Source organism: Leuciscus leuciscus (genome assembly GCF_965113295.1).
Source record: "Leuciscus leuciscus genome assembly, chromosome: 7".
NCBI classification, from domain to species: Eukaryota; Metazoa; Chordata; class Actinopteri; order Cypriniformes; family Leuciscidae; genus Leuciscus; species Leuciscus leuciscus.
The window spans coordinates 13996566-14023057 of record NC_138731.1 but is presented as its reverse complement, the minus strand read 5'-3'; the positions used below and the strand labels follow the sequence as shown (position 1 = coordinate 14023057).

The following is a 26492-nucleotide window of genomic DNA, read 5'->3' as shown; positions in this document are numbered from 1 at the left end:
CGCCTTGGGCACCAAATAACCTAGAGCCGGCCCTGCATAACACTGCAAAGCTACTTTACAAACTGTGGCAGTCTGATGTGTGGCCCGCCTGGTGTTAGCAATACTTGCTAACTACAAAAAGAGAAGCAGTTTTGGTGTCTGGCAAAATTATTTTAAAGAGCTGGAATGTCTGGAAAGTGTGTCTATCCGGTTTTTCATCTGTCTTCTGTGTGAGAGTGAATCATTTAGTTGGTAAGAATGACTTCTGCCTTTAATCTCGTAATCTTACCAACAATACCAATCATCTGTAAATCTACCTACCCAAAATTTGATCTCACCACGTTACTAATGACTAAGATGGCTATTCTGACTTTCGTCTGATGTTATCTGTGGGGGAATGTCATTAGGTAAGGCTTGTTCACAAAATAATAATAATAATAATAATAATTTAGAAAGCAACTGGAAGGCAAGATTGTGCAATCAATTCTTAAGGTCATTATAAGTCTTTTTGTGGCAAGTGACCCAGGTAAGTGTGGCAAGTGACTTCAAATGTATCGTGTTTATGCATAGGTTAACTTACTGAATGAACATGAATGTGTTAGTAATGTGTTTGGCCCCTGTTTTTTCTACTTGTTACTTTATGGTTTCTTGGCCTAAAGTCAATTAGGCCTAGTGTTGAGCTCATTTGCATATTTAAAATAGATTTTTCAAAGAAACTTGTAAAACAAAAATGTTACTTTTCATGTATACTTTCACTGTGTGAGGTTTGATTATGATAGGAGTAAAGGAAAAAATAAGTCCATAAGGGTGTATTTTGGGCATATTCGATTAGTATATTGCTCATTTGCATATTCAGATTAATTTTCAAAGAAACTTCTAATACAAAATGTTTTACTTTTCTTGTAGACTTTCATTGTGTAAAGTTTTATTGTGGTAGGAGTAAAGTAAAAAATTAAGCCTATGCGGGTGTATTTTGGGTAGCCTATATTCGATTAGTGTATAGCTAATTTGCATATTCAAATTCATTTTCAAAGAAACTTGTAATACATTTTTTTTTTTACTTTTCATGGGTACTTTCATTGTGTAAAGTTTCATTTTGATAGGAGTAAAGAAAAAAGAAAAGAAAAATAGCCCCATTGGGGTGTATTGTTGCCTGGCCTTATTGGCACACATCTTGGATTGATGAGAATTTAACATATTTCCTCAACTAGGATTTCTTAGGACTTTTAGTATGTTGTTCTGGACACCTCATAGAAATGATCTAAGCTGCAAAAAAATTATTTTACAATTAGTTCTATTTTTTGGCTCCAAAATGAGTTACTTTGCCTGGACTAGTGGACAGTAATTGTAGATAGACACATTTCTGTATCTGTATTTTAGTATTTTTATTTAGTATTTTTAACTCTGGCCCTTGAGGTCAGCTGTCCTGCAGAGTCTAGCTTCAACCCTAATTGTTCTAACTAACAAGAATGAAAAAACAAAAAAAAAACATCTCAATTAGATCTCTGAATAGGCAACAAGACACTGCATTAGTTGCTGATGCTATTTACAACAACAACATAGCAAATTGCAAAAGGTTTTGTTCAGGGAACCAGTGTTACATACAAGATGTTCCCTTTCATAGGTTCTCTTGATGCTGCATCAGTATGGGAACTATACCACAGCGCAATGCTAAGTGCCTGCCATTGTCAGGATTTGGGTTTGATCTCTCCTCTTTGCTCCAGTCTTTGTTTTTGTTTATTATCTTTCCTCATGGCAACCGCTTGCAGCTAATTCCACTCCGCAATCAGCTCTGTCGTTCACTGAAATTTTTACACTGTTGATTTTACTTTGTGGAAACAGTTATAATGCAGTGTTAAAGGTTATTAATTCCCAAAGAGTTAAATTAACAATCTACAGTGTTAAAGATTACTTCCTTTCAGTGTAGTTACAGGGTGCTACATGGTGTAATTTTATTTTTACACCGAAAGTGCACGAAGCCCACCGAATTGTCTTGACTCCACCCTTCAATGACTGCTGACTCGCAAGAGTCAGCTTTTCTCTTTATAAAAGTGGTGGTGAACACATTTAGAACTTCTAACTGCTAGACTAACTAACTAACTAACTAACTAACTAAGAATGCTCTTAAAAAGATAAGTTCATGAGATGCAAAGATGTACAGAAGAATGTAAAGCTTCTCATGCCAATTTGATTTCCTGGATGGGGATTTTACATGTAAAAATTATTTGTTGGAATTTGCTAACAAATATATACTTTTAACTTCTTTCAGCTTGGTTTGTTGACAGGCTTCATGAAATAAGGCATTCCCCCCACGCCGAGGCCTGGTTTTACGACGAGTCTGGATTGAAGTTGATGAGGTCTGAAGCAGACACATTTGGGTGTTTTTCTGCTCAGATGAGAGAATTCATCAAATGGTAATTTAATATTAGTTTCTTTTGAAAGCATTAAGTACGATGGCGCAGTAGTGCGCAACACAACGAAATTTAAAAAGCAAACATAAGTTCACAACACAACAAAATTAAGCCACAACACAACAAAATTAATCCACATCACAACGGAAAATGTACAACACAACGTAAATGTGCCACAACACAACGGAAAATGTACAACACAACGAAATAAAGCCGCAACACAACGGAAATGCTCCCGACCACCAGAGGGCTCTCGAAGCGTGATAAATTTAGTTTTCCTTGCTTCCTTGTTCTATTCGGTTGTTAAGTCGTGACGTAACCACTCTCCGATAATACTCTTTCCGGGTCCAAAGTCCAGGTCCTCTCTACCTACCTACCGCTTTCGCTAGTGTTTTGGTTGTTATTGAGTGTTTTTACAATGCCGCAGTGCTGTGCCCCGTGTCCCGAGCAAACTCACTTCAACCTCGTAAATCTTCTTTTTCATTGATGCCTGGACTCTACCCTTAATTATGCCACCTGAGTGATGAGCTACACTAACCACTCTTTTGGTGTTAAAGGAATTTAAACCCTTTTTGACCGTCAAGGGTGCCTCACTAAGAAGGACGTGATCGTAAATAAATTTACAGGTTCCACCATTGTTATTTCTGGACGAGAGGAGCGCTTGGACCCGGAAAAGGCTAAACGTCACGCGTGACGTCAGACTTAACAATCGGATATAGTCAGCAGTCTAAAAAAGATATCAACACCATGATTAGTTTTAACTGTATGCCATTTTATATCGACATTTATTATTTAAATTTTTTTTCATGTTTCAGGGGTTGTAGTTCCTATTAACCAGACTGACCTACAACAGGTGACATTGTGCCAATAGCTCCCTGTATGCACAGTACACAATTTGTTTTTTTATAAAAACATTAGTCCTACTGTAATTCACCTAAAGGTTTTTTTTTCTTTTTTTCTTTTTTTTTTTCTTTCTTTCATGTCCCAAAGCTTGTGGTAGGTTCCTAGTGACCAGACTGACTTATTACTGGTGAAATTGTGCCAATACCTTGATGTAATTCTGCAATTCACCAAATGTTTTTTTATTTTTTTATTTATCAGATTATATTATAATAAATTATACGCTTTAACCACTTGGTGGAATTGCCAGACGTTCCCTTAAGGATCATGCGCTGAGCTTTCTCCAGTATAAACATGCAGCTAAAATTCATGTAGGTGATTTTAAAGTAATATTTTATGTCGATATACAATGGTTACATACTGTTAAAACTAATTGTGGTATTGATATATTAAGACTGCTGACTGCTGAACAATGGCAAGGAAAACTAACTTTACCGCGCTCCGAGAGCCCTCTAGTGTTGTGTTGTGTCTTTATTTCGTTGTGTTGGACATTTTCTGTTGTGTTGTACATTTTCCATTATGTTGTGGCTCATTTCCGTTGTGTTGTGGATTCCTTTCTTTGTGTTGTGGCTTAATTTCATTGAGTTGTGCACTACTGGGCCACCGTAAGTGTGGCATTACGTTGTGTCCAAGGATTTCGACATGGTAAAAGTGCCACTGTTATACATTCACACGTTAACAATTACGTTTTTGTGATGCGAATTGCAAAATCTGTATGTTGCTTGTTCTTAGCACTGGATATCATGTCTGATTGAATAAAGTAAATCTTTGTATTGAAATTAACTTTCATAATAATTGTTGATTTCTGAAAGGAAAAATAAAATGAAATGATAAATCAAACAATTTGTCACAATTTCCGTTCAGTTTGAAATCAGAATTATAGACTCTATGAATTTTCCTAGAACACAACACCTTTGATATCACCATAAGTGTTCACAATTGTAAAATTGGACAGTTCACTCAATCACATTCAAAAATACTTCTTGGTATTAAACACAATACAAAAAATAAACCGTTCAGAAAAAATCAGTTCAAAAGGTTCAGTTCGAAAAGTTAGTTTGAAAGATCCAAAAGATTGTTCGAGGAAATCCAAAGTTCCCTTTCAAAAGCTACGCTCAAAGCTGCGCTTAATTCAGCGCATTGGGAACACTTTTTGTGTGACTGTCTGTGAATATGTGCAACACATCAATGGAATTGACTTTGAACTTGTATAGCCTTAGACAGTGACGTCATCGGAATGCGTGTGTCAGAGTCTATAATTAGATGTACCACAGGTGCATTGACAGGTCTTTTTGTCTTCAGTCCATACTGTGTTTCTCTGCAAGGAGTTAGTTCTGCTAAGCAGTGGGCAGAAAATCTTTGTCTTTTTCCTCTACACTCTGTCTGAAAAGTGAAAAAAGGAAACAAAAAGAAAATGAGAGATTTACAAAACAAACGGTGTGTGCCTCAGTGTTCACATCCTATGGCTGAATTGGACACACACCAATACTCTTTTTGTTTGTTTGGGGAGGGAGCACCTCGCGTTTGAGCGTGGTGATTGCGAGCATTGTGAAATGTTCACAAATAAAGTGCTTTGCGTTTGCTTTGTTTATTTCAAAGGGGTAGCAGCCACAATGCGATGGTGGGACTCGTGTCGATCACAAGCTCATGTCTGAGACCTTTTGCGTTCTTGTGAGTCCAGACACCCACAGTGCGGCGGCATGGGTATTCCTGTTCCCAATGCACTGAATCAAGTGCAGCATTGAGTGAAAGGGAACATCTCAGGTTACTTGATTGTAACCCTGTTCCCTGAAAAAAACAGGAATGAGATGTTGCACTTTATTGCCACACTGAGGATGTCCCAGGACTGTGGCACATCTAATTATAACCTCTGACGAGCACGCATTTCAAGGCTATACAAGTTCAAAGTCAATTCCATTGACGTGTTGCACACATATTCACAGCCAGTCACACAAAAAGTGTTCACAATGCACTGAATCTACCGCAGCATCTCGTTCCCGCTTTTTCAGGGAACAGGGTTAAAGTCAAGTAACCTGAGATGATCCTTAGTATCACGGAAAAATGATTTCCAAAGAAAAAATCAGTTTGAGACATGCTGTCACAGCTTGGCAGATGAAGCAGACAGACAAACGTAGACTTAAATGGTACACAAAGATTTAATCCAACAGCAGGTGAATAGACTATAACCGCATGTTAACATTCACATGAACAATAACCAACAAAGGACAGAACTCAACGGGAAAATATATACACAGGGTAAAAGAGGGAACTAACTAGACACAGGTGGATGAAGGTTAACTAATCAGGGACTAACTAGAACAGCTGCAGATAAGACGGAACATAATTGTGATACATGCATTTCTGTTTGAGACATGCATTTCATTTGGATTTAGCAATGTTTCTTACACTTTTCTAATTTCTGGTTAGTTTATTATTTTAACAGACTCTTTAATTATTTAGTTTTTATAATTCATTTGTTAAATTATACAGGGTTACATCTGCAGCTATCTGTATTTTGTTCACATTATAAACAACATTAAAGAAATTAATGGTAAAATAAATTCTAAACGTCTTAAAATCGATTTGAATGTAGTACACTAAGTTCATTTTAAGATGCATTATTATTCACATTACTCATTTAAATTATATAATATATTTAATCACATTAAATAAATACTGTTTAACTGTATAAATAACTAAATAACTGTTTCAGGCCTCATGAATAATGCACAAGGAACCGGAACCCTAACCCTAACCCTAACTTTTAACAGTAATTTAATTGATCCTAAAATGAAGGATGTAAATATAAATAATTTTGCAATATGACACCCATGCTTTATAGACAACTATCAACATACTAAATTGAAGGTAATCATAAATATTTGACCATATTTAATGTCCTAAATTTAAATGGTATTGCATTACTGAATTTCAGAAATATTAGCCTCAACTGAAATAAGTTTTAAAATCCTTTTCCAATAGAATTGGCCCGGACCCCAGCAGTGTCAAGTGAAAGAAGCTCCTCTTAGTCTGATGACACTGTTCTTCCGAGCGATGGAAGCCCTTCAAGAAAGCAACAGAATGCTGAAGAAGATGCCAGAATTGTGAGTCTGTGTCATTATATATTATTATATGTGCAGTATACATTTTAAAACTTGACAAATGAACATGTAAAATGAAATCGTAACTGGGCAACCACACAAAATGTGCCTTTGTTCACACCTGGAATTTACATGCGTCTTGGGTGATTGATGTGTGTCTTGATTTATGATGACGCATAACCATCACTATGTCAGCGTGTTAATTCATTAACCGCAAAAAGTTAAAGGGTTAGTTGACCCAAAAAAAAAAGAAAAAAAAAAGGTTGTTATTCCCTCATGTCTTTCCAAACCCGTAAAATCTTCAAAACACAAATAAATATATTTTAAATGAAAACTGAGTTATTTCTGTCCCACCACTGACAGTCCACGCAACTACCACTTTGACGCTTCAAAAAGTTCATAAAGAGATTGTAAAACGAATCCAAATGAATTGAGTGGTTTAGTCCAAATTTTCTGAAGAGACTCAATCGTTTTATATGATGAACAGATTTAATTTAATAGACTAATAGACTTTAATAGACTTGCGTAGACTGTCAATGGTGGGACATAAATCTCTCAGATTTCATTAAAAAGATCTTGATTTTGTGTTTCAAAGACGTAAGAAAGTTTTGCGGGCTTGGAACAACATGAGGGTGAGTAAATAATAACAGAATTAAAATTTTTGGGTGAACAATCCCTTTAATAAAAGAATGTGGCCATATGTGGCCCAGACCTCATCAGAACAATCGAATCTCAATGCATCTTTGGTACATTTAGACCTGTACTTAGGTGTACCTGCATGCATATATTTATATAAATAAAAAATAAAAATAAAAAAAAATAAAAAATAAAATAAAGAAATATATATATATACACACACACATACATATGTATGTGTGTGTGTGTATATATATATATATATATATATATATATATATATATATATATATATACAATGTATATGTATGTGTGTATGTACTGTATGTACATATACACATAAGCTGGAAAACGCCTTGTCATCTTCAGAAAGATACATTTCTGTCACTACCTATTGTTTGCCTCAAAATATTACCAGCTGGGTTGATTGCATTGTGTAAAACTATCACAGGTTGTAGTACTGCAAGTGTAGCTTTGCTACGAAACATATTCTATTTCTTTTTTATAATTTGATTAGTGGAAATTTACTAAAGGTAGCTTGACTGACTGCTTAATTTCCACTTTATATTAATGCTGTAAAAATGTAGTGTATGAAGCTAACTGTTTGCTGAAATATCCACAACACTTACAACAATGAAAGAGCGTGCAGTTCAGGGTTCCTTCACATTTTCTTTCAGAATCAATATTCGTCCACTTCATTTTAATATTAAAATAGTGTAACATCATTAAGAACCTACATCTACCAATGGGGGAAAAAAAGTGATCTCCCATTTTTTTCTTTTCTATGGAAACTTCCACCACAGAATAAAAATAAAATAAAAATATTGCAACCCTTCCTCAGAATTGTGGGATATAACCTCAAATCAGACTTTTTTTCTCGCTATTGCGTTTAAATCTCACAATGCTAACTACTTTTCTTGCAATTGTTTTTATACCCCGCAATTCGGACTTTTCTCAGAGTTGTGAGATATAAAGTCTCAATAATGAGTTTATCAAGTCCAATTCTGAGAGGGAAAAGTCAGTTGACGTCTGTCATTTTCTTGCATTTGCGCATTTATATCTCACAATTGTGAGGAAAAAAAGTCACAATTGTGAGTCACAATTTACCATTTTTTTTTATTCAGTTGCAGAAACAAGCTTCTATAGTTTTCCTTCATTTTATAGTTTTAAAAAATAATATCAAAATAATTCCGTTGCTTGTGAAGGGATCCCCTTAGTATCCCCATGTGGATCAAAGAAAAACACCCAGCAGTGCACAATGATGTGATAATGCATTTTAAATTTATTTTCGTTATAATTTCATAAATGCACAATACTTACAGTAAACATTACTTTAAATATACATTGTTGTTTGGAATTCATATCTGTAATAAAAAAAAGTTATTTTATGTAGCTTCAAAGCAGTTAGCTACTTTTTGTTAGTGCTGTAACTTAATGTAGTTACTACCTTTTCAAAAGAGTAGCTTGTCTGCAGTTGACCTACTTCAAATAAGTAGCTTGAAAATCTAAATAGACTCCTTTATATCATGTTAAACAGTCCAATTAATGTTGGGGAATCTGACACAGGAAATAGTGTAGTCAGATGATTTCTTGTTCATGTTTTACAGCTCCAGTCAGATTTCAGGTTCTGTTTACTGTCCTCTAGTGGAAGGAGGGAGGGATATGTAGGAAAGTTACAGAGTTTGAAGTCTGTTCCCACAGTTTACCACAGCAGTAAGACAGTTTTGTTTTTACTCTTCGTTTAGGGGAAGGTAGTTGAAACGGCAATCATAGAATAACAAAGTGTAAAATGCATGTAGTCTATGATCTGAATTCATTACCAAATGCTTTAAATTGCTAAATGTGGACTACAGGGCTTTGAGGTATTGTAAACATTACCATTATATGTGTTAATAGAATCAGTTCATATAATTATTTATGTTGCATTCATTAGAATTTATGCAAAATTGTAAAAAAAAAAGAAAAAAGAAAATGTATTGTGAAAAGCACTATATAAAATGTTTTTACTTGTTTTGACTCATCTGTATTAATATCTATTTTACTTACAACTGAAAACTGAATGCCTAATGAAACTTAATCTTTCAAAGATGTGATCCCCCTTAACCTGGACATGTTTGTCCCATCAGAATTTAGAACTTCCTTATAAGCACTCATTGTGTAAACCCTGCACATAAAACTGGGCTTAACACAACTTTGTTTCCAGGCAGACTAATTAAAAAAAAACTTTTAAAAAAACTTGTGTGACCTTACTCCTGGAAGTTGAATAAAGCCAGCAAATCAAATTAGAGCTTACCAGTCTGAGATCATGCTTCCCATTTCTGTGTGTAATGTGTATCAGAATGGTGTCTGGGTCCATTGGAATGCTGTATGGGGGGGGACTACACATTTTTTATTATTTTTTTGCCTATATTTCCCATTTCCACTGGAATTCTCTGGATTCCACTTACTGATTTTCTCCCATCAGCTCTCTCTCCCCTGTTCTCATATATGTGTTGGCCCCTGGGTCTGGGTGGAGGTGTGTCGGGTCTGTGAGTAGCTCCAGCTTCATTAATCATCAGTTCTGGGCTTAGCATCAAACCCCCTCCCCGTCTCCTCCTGCACAACCCCTCGGATTACCCTGCGCTGCTGCTGAAATGTCAGCCCAAATCTGAGTCTCCATGCAGATAATAATTTCAATAATATTTCTCCATTTGTGGCCTCCTTGCCAGGGGAATAACGCTCCCCTCTCAGTCAGGTAGTGTAAGTCTGCCGTTGGTGGAAATGCTTGACTCTGAGCCAGATGGCTTAGCTGCTCTCACAGCATATGTTCAACAAGATCACACACACACATGCGCGCACTGAGTTGTATTAATTTTATTGAGTGAGATGCATATAGGTTTACATGATCCTGCTTTCTTAATCTGTGTCCATCAGTAGAGTGTGTATTTGTGATAATGAAAATCGATCAAATTGGAAAGGGCTTTATATACTTTATATATGGTGCTTATTGCAAATGTCAAGTCTTGCAGCATCTCTCAAAGTGAAGAGTACAAGTACAGCTTGATATGAAACAAACACTCCCAGTCCACTGGGAATATGTGCATGTGTGTATTGAATTTCCCCCAGCAGATGTCATTTGATAATATTGAAGATATTATATATTTTACAATATTTTTTATATAACTGCAATATCAATATCTCTACTGGTAGAATTTAGGTAAAAATCACAAATTGAGAGCTCATCAATATTTGAGTCATTTATTATACACATTTGAGATTAAACAGAAGAAACTCAATTTATATGCCATATAGAGCCATATCATATGAAGGCTAGTGATATTGCTTGTATACAGTAGTTCAACACAAGTATGGAAATAAATTAGGGAAAAAATTGTGTCACAAAATACTTTCTCCTCCCACAGATTCAAATCTACCAATAATAGTAAAACAGATGAGCCCAAGCCTCAATTACAAATTTGAAAAATAAAATTTGAATGTATAAAATGTGTTTTTTTTTTTATATATATATTTTTTTTATAGACACGTACCATATACATCACACAGATACATCATATCTGGCTGGTTGTAGTGTCCAAAGAAATTCTGCATACTCAAAGTCTAGTGTGACTGCCCCTTAAGGGGTTTTCACATGACTGGCATCAGCACTTTACCTCGGTGTCAGCTAAGCCTTGCAAAAATAAATAAAAGAAAATAAATAATAATAATAAAATAATTTCAGCACTTTGTTTAGTTTCTGTTTGAATCTGTGTTTTTTAATATTAGGCTAGTTGAATGTATGGTCTACTGACTAACTCATAAAGACCTACTGGCACAATAATGTTACCTGCACTGAAGATGCTACACTAATACACAGACTGACAGCCTGTCTATACAACACCTAGAAACAACTAGTGGTGACGTAAGCCGACTGTGTTGTCACCTTTTTTATACTGCTTTGGGTCAAAAAGCAGCAGTAATAGCAGCAGCAGCATGCATAGCAGATCTAGTCTGCCAAGATCTAGTCCCCCCCCCCCCAGCACAAGAAGTCATGCCAACCAACCAATTAGAATGATATTGATTCAAACCAATACAACTCTATGATCTACCTGTCTGAATCCCTCCATAACTGGAACTACCATTCTCTTTCAAGGAAACTCGCGCTGTATCGATTGGTGCTGTGGGAACGCTCTGAGTGATTGCGTCGTGAAGCACATGTGAAATCAGTCCAATGGTGTGACTAGACATCAGAGGCGGGTGATGTAACGAACCAGAAAACTATAAAGCATGCCCAATCAGTACAACGCTAGCTTCTGTGCCTTCAGAAAGCGCTATATGTGAAATTGTTTGGTGGTGTCTGTCTACAATCATTTCTTTATAAAAGTATAGCGAGTAAACAGCAGTTTAGACTATGTGTTCATCCCTGCCCACGTTACATTAAGGGTGATCTATGATCTTTGGGTTGTTTATTTGGGAGCAGAGCATGCATAGTCAGCGCTCGAGGGTGCTAGAACAGCTTCCACTGCGGACACTCCGCTCCCGCCTGGTGCTCTTTGAAGAGGCCGCTCAGGCTCGCGTTCCCCATGGTGGCGATCTAAATCATGGAGATCGCAGATGGATCTAACAGAGGGGTTAGAGAGGGGCCCTCACCTGCTAGATCCAATGCTTTTTCTCAGGGTTCGGAAGCACACGCTCTCAACCGCAGCCTTCGAGGGATAAGACGGATCTGAGGACCGTCATTATCGCCAAGAAGGCTGCGGCAAAGAGGTCCGTCTCACCTTGATCGCCCTGCGATGGCCAGGCAGAGTGTGGTTCTCGGATCTTGTGTCTCTCCTCGATGGCTCTCCTTGGGAGATTCTGATCAGGAGGGGCCTTCTGTCCCAGGCAGAGGGCTCAATACTTCACCCCCGCCCAGAACTGTGGAAGCTGTGGTCTTGGCCTCTGAGGGGGCCCAGCTCATAGATTCTGGTCTCTCAACTGAGGTTGTTAAGACCATTCTTCACTCCAGAGCTCCCTCCACGAGGAAATTGCATACCCTGAAGTGGAGAGTTTTCACTTCTTGATGCAGTGGTCGTCAGCTGGACCCAGTTAACTGCCCTGTTGTTACAGTGCTAGAGTTCTTGCAAGAGCGATTCACTGCAGGGTTATCCCCGTCCACCACTAAAGGTCTATGTGGCGGCCATAGCTGCTTACCACATCTCTTTGGGTGGAATGTCATTAGGGAGAGACCCTCTGGTAACATGTTTCCTCCGTGGCACACTGGTTTCTTAGCAAAAGGACCATAGCATCTAAGCAGAGGATGAGCAAGTGGATAGTCAAAGCTATCTCTCTTGCTTATGAGTCGGCCGGACTGCCTTCCCCTATGGCAGTCCGGGCCCACTCTACTAGGAGTATGGCTGCCTCTAAAGCTGCTTCAGCAGTTTCACTTCAAGATGTTTGTGATGCGACAGGCTGTTCCTCACCGCACATATTCGTGAGGTTTTAAAACCTGGACTTGAGCTCTACACCAGGGGCTCGATTACGACTGTAAGCTTGGTTCCCTGAAGAGGGTAAATGATTCTGCGTCGCTCCTGCGTACCAGTCAGAGACTTACTTCAGCCAGCTAGCTCCAGAAGCTAGCGTTGCACTGTTTGGGCATGCTTTATAGTTTCCTGGTTCGAGATGTCACCCGCATCTGACGTCTCGTCACACCATTGGACTGATTTCACATGTGCTTCACGACGCAATCATGCAGAGCGTTCCCACAGCATCAATCTGCGCAGCGTCTCGTTCCCTCTTCAGGGAACCAAGGTAACAGTCGTAACCGAGGTGTTTGTCAATGGAGTAATTTGAGGATGGCGACATACATATATTCAACATTTTATTATGTAAGTAAGCTTTATATCACACCTTAAACGACAAGGAATTTTATCTTAATATATATATTAATAAATACCCACAATCATTCTTTCAAAAAGCTTGGGTATTTTAAGTATTTGCAGCTTGTATGGGCTGTAAACTATTGGTATTTACATACATTTTTAAAGCTCAACTGTCACTGGTTTTAACATTTATTTAAATGTTTTTCTGAGAAAAAGTTTATACTTCAATGAAACATAACTAAGAACACCATAGTCTATTGAAGAGCAACTTTTGAGCAATACAATTTTCCTTTGGGAATATGCAGGTGCATGTACAAAATTTGCTTGGACAAAACATGCTGTTTGACAAGCCAAATTTACATATTTAAGCAATTGTATCAAGATTCATTATTGTGCCGTAGAAGTCGAAATATTCTCTTCTTGTATTCATTCTCTTGTTCCTGTGAGTTATGGTGTTCTAGCGAAGGAAGGCTGTAGGAGCTCACTAAAATGTCAATAGAAATATTGAGTCGGAAGGGGAAGGCTTGGCTAATTAGCACCCATTTAGATTTTATGATAGTTCAGTGATAGCCTCACCTGACACAGACTGCTATAGTTACATATTGTTGTAGCCTGAGGGAACCATAGGAAAATCTGGATTTATTGGTTCTATCATACCAGCATATTTCACTTGCCATTATGGCGTGCCAGAGCTCAATGATGGTGGATTATTTATTGCAGATAAAATTGGTAGAGCAAGTTGATGGCAGGATGGCCTGGTGTCTGTGTTCTTCATCATTAACATCCGCATTATGCATCAAGATCGTGTCCGGTTCATCTGATTTAACATTGTTCTTTATGGAAATATACCAGACATTCTGAGGGAGTTTAATTTTTGTAATCTATTCTCCCCTGATGTAAAATGAATGTAAAATGGATTCTTGCTCTGACTGAATTAACTGCATTTAAAGCCATTGTAAAAAAAAAAAAAAAAACTTTCTTAAATGTAGTTGTCCAAAAAAATATAATCTTAGCTCCTTAATATAGAATGTACAGATGTGTGTTTATAACTGTCATAAAGTGAGTGTAATGCTCAACCATGAGTCTTATTGCAATAACACCAAGGAAGGTTAAAAAATGGAAATCTAAATGGAATCTTTTTCTCTATTTAAGAACACTGTAATGTATGCTTTTATATGCTTTTATATGTTTAATAACACAGGAAAGCCAATACATGTTTTCATGATGGTACTTCTCTGCATGTGACAGCTCATATTAAGGGGGGTTTAGAACTAAGCATTCTGTGCTGCATTATTGTGTGCCTCAGATCAAGCATTATTCTTTAGTATCTCTCTATGCCTTTTCCCTGTCAGAAATAGACCGTTGCAGTGTTTATGCCTGTTGTGTATTAGTTAATGTTTATTTACTACATCCCTTAAACCCTTGGATGTTGGTATTTATCCTATTTACACATCAATATTACCTCTCCATGAGGGCCATAAGAGTGGCATTTAGGTGCTTGTATGTGCGGGTATTAAAATGCGCTCTGTGGTGTGTGGGGAGTGCGTTAGGGAATAGAATGGGCCCTCGCCTCCTATTACCCAGAATAAAAGTGTCAGCCGCCTTAATTACATCCCTGCCTGCCTCTGCCGTTTTTTACAGTGTCCCTGCTGCAGTGTCTGCATGGAGAAACTCACAGAAATTCTGCCACTCAGTTAAGATTATATGAAATTCTGTTTGCTGTTTAATCTCAATTATGAATCTACTTTGAATACATGACAGTGCTTCAAACAACAACAACAAAACTTTGTTGAAGTTCAGCCACACTGCTTCAAAAAATTATCCTGATCCTGCCTCTCATCTATGACTTGTAATATGATTATGCTTAGCATCCTGATACAGTCCGAACACTCTGTCACCAAATATCAGTGCTGTCAGAAGAGCTGAGCTTTGAGGGTAACCTTCACAGTTGTCTGCAGGGGTCACAGTCTACAGTATCTGTTTTACAGAAAGTGGGGTGGGTTCTTTCAGAGTAGTGCAGATCAGCTGCTGTTTATTCTGGGCTATGGATCAGTGCTTGGAATATGTCTACATCCTTTCAGACAGTCTCACAGCGTGGAGGAGTGTGTGGGCGACAGACAGTACTCATTCTTCACATGTTCCCCGGTCACCAGGACCAATAGCCCAGAGAGACCACAGATTGTCTCTTGGGAAAGACTCTAGAAGAGTCAGAGGGATGAAGCTTGGATGAGAATTCATAAGAGAGACCACAAAGCATTGCTGTTAGAAAATGGAACCGTGTCTAATATTTTTATCTCTTTCAAGGATATTCTAATGGTTTGATGTTTGATTTCAGTGAACTTTTGTTTGTGATCTTTCCTTTAATCACCTGCAAAAAGAAATCAGTAGACAGATCACTTCACTTAATCATACTCATGGGCATAAGCCAGACCAGCCTGAAAAATATTAGTCACAGTTTATTGCTGATTTCAAATATGTTTTTGAAACGTAATCTGGGAAAAATGTTTTGGAGTTTTGGTCTTTCCTCATCAAAGCAGATGACAGTTACTAAAATGGCCAATGAGTGAACATATGTGGTTCAAATTGGCGCCACTGTTGAGGCCCTAATTCACCAATGCACCCCAAACCCTCTTTAAGATAATGGATTCTCACAGAGATGTGGCCTAATGCACTCAGGTGAATTGTCTGGATCCTCATTCATTAGTTTTAATGGTTTGATGGTGACAACCATGTTAGCCATAAACACTATTTATGACACACATTATGCACGATCCTCACATGTGGCTAAAATTCCTAAGCAAAGCTGCGGACCTCTAATTAGAAGAATACGATTCTAATTAGAGTAGTGAGGAGCCATCCACTGCTGCCCCTGACAATCCAACAGTGCAATCAAACTCCACTTAACTCAACTCACACTTTAAATGGAAGCTGCTCCCTGCACCAAATAAACCTCCTCTCTTCATGCCCAATTGATCAAATTACTCCCAGTTAATGCTCTCTTTTTCACTTTCTTTCTCTCTGTTTTTCTTTCTTACCCTGTATTACTTTGTCCCTCTTTTGTGTTGCGTCTGACATTGTAGTGTAGTTAATTAACACTCAACATTTTTTAATTAGTTTTAGATGCATGAAACCTCCTAGAACTTTTTCTTCCAAGAAAAAAATCCTTATCACCATGACGTCTTTATTCTTATTTCTAGGATCGGCCACGTTTTCCTCCAGCCAAAGGCTGTTAGAGCATCGCTCAGCTCTAGAATGCAATCAGGCGCACCAGCTAGCCAATTACAGGGTGTAAATTTGGATTCTAGAGTGACCTTATCATGGTGATCCTAGCTGTGACCCCACTATAAAGGCTCAGCGTGTCCCGCACCTCCCCTCCATGTTACCTACATTTTTCATTTGAGGGATCTTTATAAGAGTGGATATGAAAGAAAGCAGGTTGTGTGTGTGGCGTCTCTTCCTCTTTGGAGGTGCAGTCAGGAGCAAGTCTTTGTTTGCTTTGATTCTGTTCGGACTACTCCAGCAGAGCAAGGGTCGGATATTGCACAACATCGCTCTTTGTTTGTAATCGTCCCTCAGATCTGGAAGACTATATGGTCATGCCAGTCCGTCTTTCCCTCTCTGTCTTTCTATCTGAGAGTTAAACTCAAAAGCTTTGTATCATGAGAACATGATGAGATTCTGGTTTTAGAGTCTACTGCAAAACCTCAGTCGGTCATAGGTCATGGTATGTGTGATCTCTCTATACAGTATATGACTTGTATCACATTCATCCTGTTATTATCCTTGAATTTCTTTTCTGTCTGTCTTCAGATAGTAATTGGAGTTTGGTTTAATTGTAAATTGTTATAACAATGTGTAGAAGCTCAGGATTTTTTTTACATCTAAATCTAAGTGTAATGCTGATGGTAAGGACAGATCTTTTCTTCTGTATTGATGTGCACGTCTGAGTGAAATTGATTATCTGAAAAAAATAAAAAAAATAAAGGTATAGGGTTAAAAAGTTACATTTACTACAATTTAAAATATTTAATTGGACCAACGACACTGTTTGGTAAACTACATTTTTCCATTGGCTCAACATATTATTTCTGATTGAGCCCATGTTAACAAACTGTTGCCAAAAGTGATAAAATTCAATTTACTGAAATTCATATAGGCCAATTGAAAAATGAGGATGTGACATGATAATTTTGAGTTGCAGAGGTCTTAATTTTTTACATGTGGTCTCATCAGTCTATAACACATTTTCCCACTTGATTTTGGGAGACTAACTATGTTTTTGCAAAGTTTATCCAGGCTTGGATGTTTATTTATTAGGGGCCAAGCACAGAAAGTGTGTAGGCACCTCTTGAAATCATTAGCCTTCTTCTTCTTCTTCTTCTTCTTCTTCTTCTTCTTCTTCTTCTTCTTCTTCTTCTTCTTCCATATGGGAGTCTATGGCAGCCCATAGAACCGCTTGCGGGAAAGTTATGAAATTTGGCACACTGACAGAGGACAGTCTGAACAGTCACCAGAGCAAATTTGGAGTCTCTAACTCAATCCCTCTAGTGCCACCAACTGTCCAAAGTATCACTCATGTTTATGCTAATAACTTTTGAACTGTAAAGGCTAGAAACAAAAATCTTGTTTCCTCTGATTAAGTGTAATTTTCTGTCATGGAATTCTTTCCGCCATTTTGAATTCTCTGAAAAACCAACTTTTTCAAACTCCTCCTAGACGGTTGCTCCGATTTTCCCGAATATTTAACCAGATCATCTTCAGACCATGCCGACAAAAAGATATGGAATTCAAGTTGATTCGTCAAACCGTTCTCGAATACTGCGCAAACTAATTTTACGTAGCGGTTGCGAAAACAGACTTAGGGCTCTGACAGAGTCAACGCGAGCAACGTGAGCGATGTGCTCCCTTTCATAGTCTACACGTCGGACGCAAGCAACTTGCAGTATCGCCCCCACCAACAACGCATAGTATTGCATGCAACGGTGCGTCGCGTATCAAAAACTGGGACGACACATTTTGCTACGCATAGACGCATAATGGCGGCCGAAGCGTAGCGATGCGTAGCCTTGCAGGTGCATATGCGTAATGAATGCGTTGACTCTGTAAGAGCCCTTAAGGCTGTATCTCCGCAGCGCTTTATCGTATTCAGACCAAACTTGGTACATGTCATCACAAGCATGACCTGAGGCCACATGCTGTGTTTCGGCGCAGCGCCACCTACTGGTCCGGAGATACAAAAATGGCTATTTTTGGTTATAACTTCTGAACGATTTGTCCAAAAATCATAAAAGGAGTCTCGTTAGATTCAGGGCGTCATGCCTAGTCAACTGATATCTAATTTTCCCATATCGGCCATTTAGAATTTTGTACTAAAATGCTGTATTTTATGAACGCATGAACGTATAGTTACAAAACTTGGTATGGGTCATCAATATGATGCCCTGAAGGAGCCTGAGAAGTTTCGAACCAGCCCCACCTAGTGGTAAAATTTATTTTTCAAATGCTTATAACTCAAGGTGTGGGTGACTTATTTTCACGCAAGTCATCTCCTTAGGTTCCTGAACCCTTGCCGTGTCCAACAATACCAAACATGCTAGGTTTCGCCTTACTGTTTGTGTAGAGTTGTGATTTAGCGCTTAAAAGACATTTGCCAATATCTTCGAAACCGTTATACCGATCAAGACGAAACCACCGTAGGAAGTTTGGAAACATAGGTCATTGGCTAATTGATAATGCCCACATGTCAAAATGTTGATAGTAAGTGGCAAAAAAATCCAATCAAAGTTGACCATGGGTCATTTTTTATGCTCTCATACATATAAATGTCTATAACTCTAAAACAAAATGAGATATTTTCACCAAATTTAACACACACGTGTATGGGCTCACTCTGAGAACACATAAAAAAAGCGGTGGAACTGCACCACTTGGTGGCGCTATAATAGAACAAAACAAGGACATTGCCATTAATTACAATATAATATCATGATATTAAATGCTACACTTTACGAATGCATTGTGGCTCTTCAGCTATCAGGTTAACTATAAGCTACATCAGCATTAAGATAGCTTAGCATGCTTATCTGGTTAACATGCTTTTGTGTGCTAATTTTTACACTGAAGCCTCTCCTCGGCAGTTTGATAAGTCAACGTCAACTGAGTGGTGCAAGCTGCTAAACCACGTGCCACGAGCCCCGAACCATTCAGGTCGTGGGTTTGAATCCTGTGTGGCACATACACAGACAGAATAGGTACTGTGGCCAGAAGTGGTGCAAAGATGCATCAGTTCCAGACATGGTGTCTATCTGAGAAGGAACTCAATAAATAAGACATGTGGCGCATATACAAATTATTAATTTTGAGTTGATTCTCACTTGAATTATGGAACATCGGCATCTTGGTGAATGCACGTCTTCATAGTGGCGCAACGAGATAAATTACTGTAAAAAAAAATCTGTAAAAAAGGTGACGGCACGCACAAGTGACTTGTGTGTTTAGTCTAGGCATGCCCGTTTGAATGCGGATGTATACGCAATTGTCACATTATTGCACACACCCCTCTACCAAATATAGCTCATATCTCTCCTCAGCATGACAGACATGTACAGACATACGTTTTTATTCCAAAACTTCACAAATAAATTATATAAATAATTATGAATATAATAATAGTGAAAATAACATTAAACAATAAAAATTTTGTCTTCATCTGGCATGCATAATACAGCGTTTTTAGTCGTTTTTGCTGATCCTTGTGAACTTGAATTCTATTTCTATATGTACTTTATTGTCATTATTACCGTCTTTATTTGAAAATTTTCATTTATTTATTTCACGTTTATATTTTCATGTACAATGTGCAATGCACCAAAAGTTTTTTTTTATATAAACAAAAAGCTGTTAGAAAGCATTGTGTGAGTGATGGTAACTACTATAGGTCACGTTGCAGACACAACAATCTCATGACACAATTTATGAATTATTCAAAAACTGCATGAATTTCTTATATTTGCCAGGTTTTCATGCTGACTTTTCACACATACGCATAAATGGGAAGTGCTAGTACTGAAGTATATCCAAAATGCTGAGGGGGATGTTTAACAAAATGCAAGCACTATCTATTATTAGCCTAAAACCTTCAATCAATTTATGCACATAACCCAAACTTATCCAGACAGCAAAGCTAGTTTCAGTCTTGGGACCTTTAAAAAAAAAAAAAGAATAGTATAATTATTTCTCTTAAGCTTAACACCCTCTCATCACACACACAAGCACACTCACACACATACTGTTCAGCGTCTGAACGTGAAACACACACCTTCTGACACTGCCTCCAGCCTCGCTGCCCCCGGCAACCTGCTGCTGAGCAACGCCGTGCCAGTTGCTGTACTTTAATTGGTCATTTGGGGAAAACTGAATACAGAGGTGGGACATTCATCAGGAAATTAACCCAGCAATAATCCAGCCCTCCCATAGGGCAGCCGCCAGCTGTGGGCACAGCAGAGAGGACTGTAGGATGCTGCAGGAGCCGCATTGGGAGTCCACAACGGATGTGTGGTGGAATCGAGTGAACATATCTTCTGTGTCCTGTGATAGGGTCTTTGTGGTAGTACTCCTAGAAATCACTGGGGGATGTGTGTGCTGGGGGAACTCGGCGACATAAATGTCAGTGTTAAAAGTGAGTAATAATGAAATATCTGAATAGCTATGCTTAATTTGTGCTAAACCAGGAAATGGAGTGGATGAATTCATCCTATTGATCCTATTTATTTGTGTTTTAAAGCATACTTTTTAAGTTTTTTGTGAAATTGTTTGTGTGAATGTCCCATTTAACATAAAAACTCATAATGAAGACATCACACTTACACAAACAATCTCTGGATCTTCATTATATCCACAATGTGTGCTAATAATATAAGATGATTAGTTAGAGACATGAGATGACTTTGATCTGCGAGAGCAGGGTCAAATACATATTAAAGCAAATATGAATATTTTTCTGAAAGTAAGTATGAGACAAAACATGATTTCATAAATGCAAATTTTGTTTGGGTAGGTGACATGAAGTACTTTTAGGAAGCTGAGATCCCCTGCAGTGTGAAATGGCATACTCCATCTAAAACTATTTTAAACAGTAAACTCAAACATGAACAGAAAACTATAGGGAAGGCAAAAGGTGATTAGCAGTTACAGAATCTAAAATATGCAATGTCTCTCTCTCACACACAGTTAGGTTTTGCTATCTTCATAGACATAATGATTTTTTATATTGTACAAACCGTATATTATGTCCCCCTACACCAAACCTACCCATTACAGAAAACAATTTTTCATTTTCAAATAAACATAATTTATATGTTTATTAATCCATTTGCCTCATACAATGTAGGTGATCTCAGGTTTTACTCTCCTCTTAGGGACATTTGGTCCCCACAATTCAGGTTAAACCTACACACACACACACACACAACTTAGTATGATTTATAAGTAGTTTTCCTCAAGGGGGCCAAAAATGTCCCCACAAGGAAATGGATTTCAGATTTTGCCATCTTTGTCCCTATAACATAGGGGACACCTGATACACACATACACACAAATGTGTAAGCTACCCTTTTTGCAGACTTCAAATATCCAACAGAATTAATAGAAGTACCTCCCAGACAGCATTAAACTGTGAAATAGACTGTGATCAGGGGCAGAGAATATAAAATCTATAAATTATGTCAATCTAATATTCAATAATAAAAATAAGCAAAAATATTATCAAATCTTCTTTTACAGTGTCTGAACCCAGTGTTCAGGTGTGTGGTGATGTCATATATGAGTGATTGCACATTTCTGCTGCACGTTAATAAATTCTGAACACCTCTCAACCATATACATCTCTATTTTCCTCTCTGCACTTTAGATAGACATGAAGTAATTGGCATGCAAGGAGTTGCACATTTCACTTTCTAATTTTAAGGGTCAACAGCATTTTAATACCATTTTAAACACACGGCCAATGTTTTTCTTTTTTATGACGCATGTACAAGCAGCTTTTGATGGTCGAAGCAGTCAAGCATGGTTAAAGAGAGGAGAGACGGCAGCTGCTGCCGAGTGCCTCTTAATTTTCTCTGCTGACCCTGCTTCACCTGGCTCAGCATAGAAATCATAATGCTATTCAACTGTGAAGAGAAATGATATAGTGTATTTACCCTAACTATTTATGCAGGACTGCACTAACAGAGGGGCTTGCTCCTAATAAAATGAAGTGTTGTACTTCTGCACAGGCAGGGCTGCAGTAGAACCACCTCAGGGCTTTTGGTTCTGCAGCATTCATCACTGACACAGGAGGATACTGTAAGATGATTTCATGTTTTTTTTATATATATATTTTTTTTTATTAAATTACTCATTTGTTTGTTTCAGAAATTGAATGTATTAAAATTTTAGATCCACTGGGATTTTGATGTTAATAAATCTTAAGCACCATACTTTTATTTATAATCAAATTATTGTGATGAGTCTCCTACTCCTCCTGCTATGGCCCGCCAGTAGATGTGGCTAAGAGGCTGATCAAGGGTTTGATTTGGGCTTTTGGTTGTTTTTAGTTTAACTTGCTTTTGCTATTTGTTTTGGACAATATATATATATATATTTTTTCTCTATGTTTGATACTCTAACATCTATGCACCAGACAGACATTATGACGACCATGTTGTTTTTTTGTTTTATATATTTTTCTATTTACGTTCATAAATGTAGATTCTTGCAACCAACTCCACTATGTCCTTGATCCATAAATTTGTCAAAATCTGGTCGTGACATTATTATGATTATTATTATTAGGGGCCAAGGACTGTGCGTAGTGACAAACCAATTTTCAATGCAGTGTGTATCAAACCAAACTAAGCATAGTTGTTAATGACATATTTAAAAACACATCAGAGATGTGTCTCTTCTGTATAAAAGAAAACTTGAGTCATGACTAATTTGTGTTGCCAGATCACAATATTTTGATCTTGTTTTCAAGATAAAGCATTTGGACCCGCACCTGCACACTTTAATAACTCGATAGACTTGATTGCTTTACGTGCCAAGCTCAAACAACAAGCTCAAGAACACTTATAATATGTGGACATGGCAAAACTGCAAGAGCAGTGAAGCAACCTTCCAAGAATGAATGAGACACCTCAGTCAAAAGTGCGTCAGCAATAAGGTACTCAAGGCTAGTGCTGTATCGTGAATAAGTCACGCCTGAAGGGCGAAGCCTGCAACCCTTTCAGCCTTGACTTATTTACGATACAGCACTAGCCTTAAGTACCTTATTGCTTTTATAAAATGGTTTCCACACAATACAAATATTAAAGCCTAAAAATTTTTATCAATACAACTTTCATGACGTAAAATCACTTAAAGCCTTACTTTCCGCTGAAAAAAATAGTCCCTGACCGTGAACAGCAATATAAGTTACATTATTTCGCCATTAGATGGCGGTGAAGGCTGTCTTTAAGAGTGAGTGAATGAGATGGTCAATAGAGAAGACTTTTATATTGAAAGGACTGAAACTTGCTATGCACACGGAGAAGCAGGACACAACTGACAAATGACTAGTGTGTCAAGGCACGGGAAAACCCCTTGACTGTTTAATTATTATTATTATTATTATTTTTACCCCTTGACTGTTAAAAGGACAATATATCGCTGCGGACATTCAAACTGGATGTATTTTTTTCAAAAGGAAAATGCTATATCTACTGTAAATGCAGGTACACTTGCTTACTCAATCTCTTACATTAATCTACTCTATAAGCTTCAATGAACAATATCAATGAGAACAAACATATGTTTACGTTGCTAAGAGTGGTTGCAATGGGGTGTTGTGTAGTGATACATGGAACCGTTGGGTGAAGCGGTCATAGCTGTGTTTTATCGTGAATAAAACACAGCTATTGACCAATCAGAATTAAGTACTGGAACTAACCATTTTATAATTAAAATTACAGAATGAGTCTTTGGTAATATTAATTTGGTCAAAAATAGCTGATATCAAACACGTGAGATGTCGGAACATTGCTATGGTTACCATATGGTGTCAATCATAGCAATCCATAGCAATACAGGACTCCTGTATTTAAATTTGGTTGTCACTCCTGAAACTATACAATGTGTGTGTGTGAACATTGGCTGCCCATAGAACCGTTTGCGGTAAATTTATGAAATTTGGCACAAAGGTAGAGGAAAGTCTGAACTTTATCTACATTTCTAGCCTTTTTTTTAACTCCTCCTAGGCAGTTCGTCTGATTTTCATGAAAATCAAGTCAGAAAATCTCCAGATGATGCCAAAAAAGGTTATGCAATTCAAGCTAAGTAAAACCGTCCTCAAAAACTGTACAGACAAATTTGACGGGAGAGCATGCCAGAATGGACATGAGGCTATATCTCTTTGCAACTATTTAGCGTAGGCCTATTCAGACAAAACGTAGTACATGTCATCACAAGCATGACCTGAGGCTACTTGCAGAGTTTCGGAACAGTGCCACCTTCTGGTTAGGAGATATGAAATTGATATTTTTGCTTAGAACGTCTGAATAGATTGACCATAGATATCCATATAAGGCTAGATGTCTTAATGCGGAGTCTCGAACAGCATCACACCGGCGGCCATCTTGTCACAGGGAAGCTTTCTGGCGAGCTCTGTGGTATCTGAAGTAAGGTGAGTGATCAGCATGAACACAAATCCTCTTATCTCGCTGAAATCTTGACGGATTTACAAACGGTTTGGTTTCTTACAAACGTTATTAACGTGGCTATAATTCTGGATGCTTGAACATGTTTAAATATATAATATTATATTTATTGATAAGTATGCAGTGTCATAACTACATCTCTGACGTTTATAACAAACCAAACCGTTTGAAAATCGGTAGAAAATTGAGCAAGTTATGGTTATTTAAAAAGTACATGCACCATTAACACAATGTTACGAGTGAGCGAGCTCCCTGTGGCAAGATGGCCGCCGTGTGCGGACGTCGACCTCCATTGGCCAGCAGCGCGGACTTTATTATACGATATCTATGAGATTGACAGCTCATTTCTCTATAAGTTACTGAAACCACACATAAAAACATGCTGTAAGAATCAGTAAGTAAATGTGCTTGTCAATCCCAAACACTCACAGTGTGCTTAATAAAATGCACAAAATTTTACTAAACTAAAATTTACTCCAGTAAATAATTGAACAATGTGTGAACGTGAACATATGAAAGACATCAAATGAACGACCATATTGGTTGAAAGACCAATGTATGAATGTGGCCATTGTGTGGTTTAATTCATAAATTGAGAAATACAATTTTGTTATTATACTTTTGACATATAAGAGGTCATTGTTCTATGAAAAAATACTGTAAAAAAAAAAAAAAAAAAAAGTAAAATTAAGAACTCAAAACCAAGATGCCAAATTGATTTGTTTTGTATTTAGTCCTCTTTATTTCATAATAGATATGAATACATCATCACAAGACTGCCTGCACAGACACAGATCAATGACCTACTTCTTCATCATCGTTTCTTTGGACCGCCCACTGCTGTGTGTTAGTGAGGTGATAAGGCAAGAAGGGATATACTAAATACTGGGATCACCGGTTTAAAACGTACTCGGTTACTAACGTAACCTCGGTTCTCTCTAGAGAGGAAACGAGTACTGCGTAAGTCTTACGCTAGGGGAAAATCTCTTTTCCGCGAGATACTGAAGCCAAAAAATTATCCTTAATTTTGAAATAATGTAAAACGCGTTGCGGCAGCATGCAGACATAGGCGAGACGGCTTGCGCGCCTATTGGCTGCCCTGCGGCAACTGCAGCAGCCTATCGATAAGGCCCTATCGTGACGTCAGTACCAATGGGGGCGCTTCGCGCCCAATACGTCACGTCCCGCCGAAACGGGCGTGGCCTGGGGCTATAAATATAGCATCGAAAGGCTAGCTTACCGGTTTTTCATCGCCGGAGCGAACCGGAGCGTGTGCAGGCACGGCAAGATACGCAGTACTCGTTTCCTCTCTAGAGAGAACCGAGGTTACGTTAGTAACCGAGTACGTTCTCTTACGAGAGGTACTCTCGTACTGCGTAAGTCTTACGCTAGGGGAAACAGTGTAAAACGCCGTGCATGCTAAGATCCAGCACCAAAGTCCCAAGGGCAAGTGCCCGGGCTCATATAGTACATGATCATAAGTGACTCACAGAGAGCCCAGGAAGAGTGGCTAGAATAGCATCATTCCTATAATGTAGCATCCTATAAGAAACAGTTATAGTGATGGTATTTTATTCAGTCAGGGCGACCCCGGCCTGGACTGATGAATATAGTGGGTCTTGCACACTGCCCATAAAGCTGCGCGATCTATAAACGAGCGTTGCTCAAGCCATTTCGGTATTCTGGGCCGGACACATTCGGGGCAGACAGTACCGATTTTTAGACCGAAAGCAGCTTAGCTTGCAGAGCGGGAACCTCTAGGTTATAAAACCTTATAAATGTAGACGGGGAGGCCCAGCCTGCCGCCATACAGATATCTTGCAAGGCAATCCCACTAGACCAAGCCCACGACGAGGCCACGCCTCTCGTGGAGTGCGCTCTGACACCTAATGGGCA

At 38.1% G+C, this 26492-nt stretch overlaps 1 long non-coding RNA gene across 1 annotated transcript in view; it reads left to right on the top strand.

Moving 5' to 3' along the window:
• The first annotated feature begins 617 nt into the window (after window positions 1–617).
• Window positions 618–26492, top strand: part of LOC309503548 — a 454680-nt gene continuing 428805 nt past the window's right edge. Inside the window, exon 1 of the long non-coding RNA XR_014207717.1 lies at window positions 618–974. This is a non-coding gene — a long non-coding RNA (uncharacterized lncRNA). The remainder of the gene's footprint in view (window positions 975–26492) is intronic.